The sequence below is a fragment of the Aethalodelphis obliquidens genome, unplaced genomic scaffold, assembly GCF_003676395.1.
Source record: "Aethalodelphis obliquidens isolate GAN/ISIS:26980383/991018 unplaced genomic scaffold, ASM367639v1 scaffold18, whole genome shotgun sequence".
NCBI lineage: Eukaryota > Metazoa > Chordata > Mammalia > Artiodactyla > Delphinidae > Aethalodelphis > Aethalodelphis obliquidens.
Window position 1 is genome coordinate 30921225 of NW_020837962.1, and position 6993 is coordinate 30928217.

Genomic DNA, 6993 nt, shown 5'->3' on the forward strand with positions numbered 1-6993 from the left:
CCCTCATCACAGGAAACTGAGCTGGTTAATTTCAAGAGCCTGGCTGGCCTCTCATTTATTCTTGGGGAGGCTGGAAACACCTGTGAGTGGGAGGGGGTGGGGGGGAGCGGTTCTGTGAAAAGAAAGAGGAAAGGATCCTTTGTGCAACAGCTACAGGGTAGCTACAGGATTTTGGCTGGTCTAGAACTTGGGCAAGTCTGTCCCCATTCCTGCAGCTCAGCCTTGTACCGACTGCACCTGGAGATCCTGTGCAGGCAGCTGTTCTGTCCCAGCTTGAGAGTGGGTAGAGGAAGGTGATAGAGCCAGGAGCTTCAAGCCCTGACGTGGAGCAGGTGTCGTGGCCGCTACTGGTACCCACCCAGATCCCCTTTACCTATTTTTTTAAAAATAAATTTATTTGTTTTTGGCTGCATTGGGTTTTCGTTGCTGCATGCGGGCTTTCTCTAGTTGCGGCAAGTGGGGGCTACGCTTCGTTACGTGCGCAGGCTTCTCTTGTTGTGGAGCACGGGCTCTAGGCATGCAGGTTTCAGTAGTTGTGGTTTGCGGGCTCTAGAGCGCAGGCTCAGTAGTTGTGGCTCACGGGCCTAGCTGCTCTGTGGCATGTGGGATCTTCCCGGACCAGGGCTCGAACCCATGTCCCTTGCATTAGCAGGCGGATTCTTTTTTTTTTTTTTAATAAACTTATTTATTTATTTGTTTCTATTTTTGGCTGCGTTGGGTCTTTGTTGCTGTGTGCAGGCTTTCTCTAGTTGCAGCAGGTGGGGGCTACTCTTTGTTGCAGTGCGTGGGCTTCTCTTGTTGTGGCTACTCTTGTTGCAGAGCACAGGCTCTAGGCACATGGGCTTCAGTAGCTGTGGCTTGTGGGCTCTAGACCGCAGGCTCAGTAGTTGTGGCACACGGGCTTCCGCGGCATGTGGGATCTTCCCAGGCTAGAGCTTGAACCTGTGTCCCCTGCATTGGCAGGCGGATTCTTAACCATTGCGCCACCAGGGAAGCCCCCCCTTTATCTACTGCCTGTTATGGGTGTGGACTGCCTACAGGTCTCAGTTGCTCCCTAGTCTTGAGAATTTCTCTTGCAGGATAATGCCTGGGTGCTCACCCCCTCCTCCCAGAGGTGGCTCTCAACCAGCGACTGACTAGCGTGGGGTACAAAGGCCTGGCCTGCCTGTCTTAGGGTGGGACAATTCGGTGGAGTTGTTCACGCCCTAGAGCTCCCATGGGATCAGGCTGTGGCTGGGCTCCAGTTCCTTCCCCAGCCCAGTCCTTCTTCCCTCACTCCCTTACAGGTTTCTCCTGAAATCAATTCCTTAATAACTCATGTGCACAAGAATCCTCATTTTGACCTCTGCCTCTAGGAATTCCCTAACCTAAGACAGCAGGTTAGCTTTCTTTGGGCTGACTGTTGAATCCACTGTCTCCGCTGAAGAATTAATAATGAGAATGGGAATATTTGCAGGAGAGAGGCACAGTGTGAGAGCTGGGGGTCCAAAGAGAGAAAGCTGTAGGCCTAGGAGAGGAAAGAAACACCAAATGAATGGTTTCTGTGTGGTGGTATAAGTGCTGTGATGAAGGACAGGCTGAGGTGTGGGTGCCTATCCCCCCAACACTGCCCAGGGACAGCGAGAACAGTTTATAGGAGGAGGTAAGTTTTGGATCCGGGTCTAGGGAACATGTGAGTTTGTTTGGGTCTGAAAAGCATGGGCACACTCACAGAGCATGAAAAACAGGTGTAGAAAGTTCTTTGTAGCTGGGATGTCATCATCTTCAATAGCTTAGGAACCTTCCCTTTGTCAAGACATTCTCTTGGATCTTAGGGATGGTTGTGCCCTCAAGTTGTCCTGGGAACAGGCAGGAAGTAGTGGATGGGTCTTCACATGGGAAGTGCTAGGTTCTGCTGACAGGCTGCATGGCATTGCCCAGGCATTTAATGGAGCTGAGGAGAACCCAGAACATGCCAGGGCATGAAGTGGTGCCAGAAGAGAGGACTGACTGGTTAGTGGCCTCAACAGGTCTCCACTGTAATTAGTTGACTAGGAGGCTCATGTCCTGACTTGGCAAGCCCAATGGTATTCACATCTCCAGACATGTTAGCAGACATGCTTTGTAGTTAGTAGACATTCAATACACATTTTATCTTTTAAAGTTTTTCTAAAGAGAAGTTGTACTGATCTAGAAGTCTTGAGGGCTAAATGGCCACGTTCACGGGGGGTTCAGTAGGTTTAAATATGTTTTAGACTTCTAAAGAGTGACTCCACATCAAAGATTATTTGTGTCAAATCTGCCCTTTCATTCCTGTCCCATTCTGTCTCTCTCCTCCTTTCTCTGTATGGGAAGCACTGAGCTGTCTCCGTTCTGTGCCTGAGATGCTGGCTGATGTGGGAAGCACCCTCCTTCCTCTCTGTCTTGCTTTCCCCTCTTCAAAGAGATGGTGAAGATTGGTTCTATATTCTCAAGGCAATGTGGAAGCGATGCTTGGAAATGATCCTTACAAGGCATTGTGGAGTCCAGGAGGGCTTCATAAATTCTTGATAATAACAGAGAAGGCAGAAGAATTGCAGCCAGCTAGCTGAGCAAATCCCTCTCTTCGAGACTGTAGATATTGGCAGGCACCCTTGGCAGAAGTGTCCAATTGAATGTGGATCCCAGCCCCATCAACCTTCTTCCTCTGACTCTTCCTTGTGTGAGAACAATACTCTGCTTAAGCAATATTGGACTGAACTCTAAATTTCCGGCCTTTTGTTTGCTCTGCTACTGTGTTTGCCTTAAAGTGTATGTAAATGTAGCTGGCTTTTTTTTCTTCTCCAGCTGGCTGGAGGTAGCCAGTGATTTGTGGTGATGGTTGGAAAGTTTATGAAGACAGATGCAGTTGTTGTCCTTGAGATAGACAAAGGAGGGGTTGGGTCCTAGAATCAGCTACCTGTAATTTCAGTTCAACAATGTGGTCGGCTGTGTAAGTATTTTCCTAACATTCCTAACCTAAGAAACGTAAAAGTAAGAAAAAAGGTGGGGAGAAGTCAGGCTGAAGACAAAGATTGGGCCAAGTGAGTCTATAGGTCAGATTTATAACAATGGCCTTGGTGAAGTCACTCAATATGTAGACAGAGCTTTAGAGAATTCCCACATTTGGGCCATCAGACTACTTGATGATTTATATCAACCTGGTAAGTAAAAAATAGTGATAAGGGAGATTGAACATCTTTATTAACTATTTGTATTTATTTTTCTGTGAACTATCTGTTCATGTGCTTTGACAAATTTTCTATTGAGTGTAGTATTTTTCTTATTGAATTATTAAAGACTTTTACATATTGAGATTAACCTTTCATAATATGTATTGTAAATATTTTCTCCCAATTTGTCATTTGCCTTTTGACTCAGGATAGGGTAAACTTTTTTTCTAAACAGAAGCTTAAAATTTTTACAAATTGGTATCTAGTTTTCTTTTTTCATCATGCCTTCTGGGTTTTGGGTCAAGAAAGTTTTCCCCAGTTCAAATTTCCCTACATTTCCTTCTAGCATTTTATGTTTTTAATGTTTAAGTTTTTAATTCATTTATGATTCCTTTTGGTGGAAGAGTAAGGTAGGGATTTAGATTCCGCATCTCCCCCTTTCCAAAGGCCAGTCAATTCTCCGGCAACATTTTGTTTTATTAATCTATCTTTTCCCTGCTATTTAGAAAGGTAGCACACATTCTATGTTCCCAAATATGTTTGGGTCTATTTCTGTATGTGATATTGTTTCATTAATCTGCCTGTTTTCCTCAAGTACCAAATAGTTTTAGTAACTGCAGAGAAGACTTAATTTCTCTAATTGGTACTTTCAGTAGATTTAAGAGGATGTAGTGTCAAAAGGGATTTGTCTTGGGAGCAGGACAGATTGCTTTCAGATCCAAAACAAAATTACCAAATTATAGGTTATTATGGAGGCAGTGAATGAGAGTCCTGCAGAAAATCCAATCACTGAGTTAGAAAATTATCTGTAGAATTCTGGGGAAAATAAGGAGGTGGAGACTGTGAGTAAAAATTATACGAAACTTGGAGGATAACTGCAGGGATATATGTAAGTATGTATGTATGTATGTATAGTGCTGGAGAGAGGGGATAGAGACATTGCAGAAGAAAAAACAAGAATGGAAGGAAGAGAAGCAGGAATCAAAGCAAGTATAGGATATTTCCCTGGCTGGAGAAAGACCTGAATGTTCAGGATGAGGTCTGTCAATGGCCAGGCACTACTAATCTGATTTCTACTCCATCCAAGCTTTGGCATTGGCTCTGGCCGAGGTCCCCCATGATTCTGTGTGGTAAATCAGAGGCCCCTCTGGGTTTCCCTTGGGCTCCCACCACCAGCTCCTGGCTCTGCTGATCTTGGCCTTCTTCTCAGGGCCCCCTGTTCTCTTGGCTTCCAGGAGACTGCATCTCCTGTTTTCCCTCCCCTTATAGGGACTCATCTTTTCTCTGCCCATCCCTGACCTACTGGGTCCTTTGAATCCCTGCCCTTGGCCCTGCCCCTTCAGCCCTCCCTGCTCTCTCCCTGGTAATCTTGCCACTCTCCTGACCTCCCTTCCTTCAGCCAAGCCAGGATTCCCTCCCTGGGAGCTCCACACTGTCACTCTCCTGGGCCGCAGGCCTGGCTGTGCTTCTTGTCATCTGCATCACGGGGTTCCATGGCCCTGCCTCAGACTCAGCCCGTGTTCCTCACACCAGTGCTTGTGACTGTGCATGGCCACCTTCATCGCTATCCTCACCAGTAGCCAGGCATCGTGCTGGACTCTGCCTTTACCCCCATGTCGAATCTGGCCCTTTCCAAATCTTTTTATTGATGGATCATGACTTTTTCTCTACCTCTTTAAACTCTTTAGACTCTGTTACTCCATCCCCACTGCCTGCTTCCCTGGGACAGGCCTCTCAATTGGTCCCCCTACCTCTGTTTTCTTCCCCAATCCTTTCTCAAAGTAGACAGCAGAGTGTGATAATCATTCCAAAATTCAACTCAGATCACACCCTTCCCTTATAACTCCCCTTGTTTTCCTATTGCCACTATAAAAAAATCATCACAGACTTGGTGGTTTGAAACAACAAAAATATACTCACTTACATTCTGGAGGCCAGAAGTCTGACATTGGTTTCAGTGGACCAAAACTAAGGTGTCAGTAGGGCTGCGCTCCCTCTAGAGGCTGTGGGGGTAATTTCATTTGCTTGCCTTTTCTGGCTGTGTTCCTTGGCTCATGGTCCCTTTCTCCACCTTTCATCCACAGCGTAGCATCTTCAAATATCTTTCTCTGCTGAGGTTGTCTGTAGAATCTCCCTCTGCCTTTCTTATTAGGGCACTTGTGATTACATTTAGGGCCCACCCAGGTAATCTAGGTTAGTCTTCCCATTTCAAGATCCTTAATTTAATCACATCTGCAAAGTCCCTGTCACCATATAAGGTGACAGTGACAGGTTCCAGGGATTAGGACCTGGATATCTTTGGAGTCCATTATTCAGCCTACCACACCCCCCATTGTACTACTGCAAAGTCCAAACTCCTCCATATGGTCAAGGTCCAGCACACACACCACCCCATCCTGGTGCATGCTCCTGCCTGGACCACTCTGCCCCTCACCTTTGCCAGCTCTGTCTCATCACTGAGGTCTCAGTTTAGAGTTCACTTCCTCCAGAAAGCTCCTGGGACCCCACCCAAGTCCAGATCAGGTGCCTTTCCTGTGTGCTGCTGTGGCACCTGCCCTCCTCGATAGAATTGTCTTTCCCCTCATATCCCCTCCTGCTGGACTATGTACACTTGAAGGCAGGGCTGTGCCAGTTTACTTGCTGTTGAACTGCCATCAGTAAATGCAAAGCTTTGACACATCTTAGGCACACAATAAATGAACATATACATTTACATATGCATAGAAGAGGTGCTTTAAAAAAATGGGTACTCACTAGTTATGGTAATTGTCACTTAAGAAAAAAAGAAAAACTTTCTCAGTAGTCTGACTTTCTTTCCTTTTCCTTTTTTTGCAGTACATATATACTCCAAATTTTATGATTTTTTTTCCTTTTTTGAAGAATTGAAAAATTAAAATTTAGAGAGAACAGTTGTATTCTTGGGGTACCACTTTTGGGTATACAGGTGGGGTATGAATTTTCTGAATGGAACTCTGCCCTCCACTCCCCTCCTCCCACTTATACCCCTTCCTTAGGGAGCCTTTGTATTAGTTTCCTGTTGTTCTTGTAACAAATTACCAAAACTTAGTGGCTTAAAACAATACAAATTTATTATCTTCTGGTTCTGTAGGTCAGACGTCTGACATGGGTCTTCCTGGACTAGAATCAAGGTTTTGGCAGGGCCTGTGTTCTTTTCTAGAGGATCTAGGGGAGAATCCATTTCCTTGTCCTTTCCAGCTTCCAGAGGCCACCCACATTCCTTGGCTTGCACCCGATTCCCCCAACTTCAAAGCCAGCAACAGTGGGTTGAATCCTTTTCGCATTGTGTCACTATAACACTGATTTTCTGCCTGCTTTTTCCATTTAAAAAAATTGTGGCAAAACACACATAAAATTTGCCATCATAACCATTTTAAGTGTACAGTTCAATGGCATTAAGTACATTCACATTGTTGTGCAGCCATCACTGTCATCCAGCCACAGAACTGTTTTCATCTTGCAAAACTGAAACTCTATACCCATTAAATAGTAACTTGCCATTCCACCTTCCCTAGCCCCTGGCAACCACCATTCTACTTTCTTGTCTCTATGGATTTGACCTAGGTACCTCATGTAAGTAAAATCATACAGTACTTGTCCTTTGGTGACTAGATTACTTCACTTGGCATAATGTCCTCATGGTTCATCCATGTTGTAATGTGTGACAGGGTTTCCTTCCTTTTTAAGGCTGAATAATATTACATTATATATATATATATATATATATATATATATGCCCCCCACATATATATGTGTGTGTGTGTATATATATATATATATATATATATATATATATATATATATA

At 44.8% G+C, this 6993-nt stretch overlaps 1 protein-coding gene across 6 annotated transcripts in view; it reads left to right on the top strand.

Annotated features, from left to right (window-relative positions):
• The window catches only part of RASSF2 (Ras association domain family member 2), a 49303-nt gene that overhangs the window by 12998 nt on the left and 29312 nt on the right, over positions 1–6993 (top strand). Inside the window, exon 1 of one of the 6 annotated variants that reach the window (XM_027118236.1) lies at positions 952–3161. The exons of the other annotated variants lie outside the window; for them this stretch is intronic. The gene's annotated coding sequence lies outside the window, so the exon portion shown is untranslated. Of the gene's footprint in view, positions 1–951; positions 3162–6993 lie in introns of those variants that run through there. 6 annotated transcript variants of the gene reach the window in all.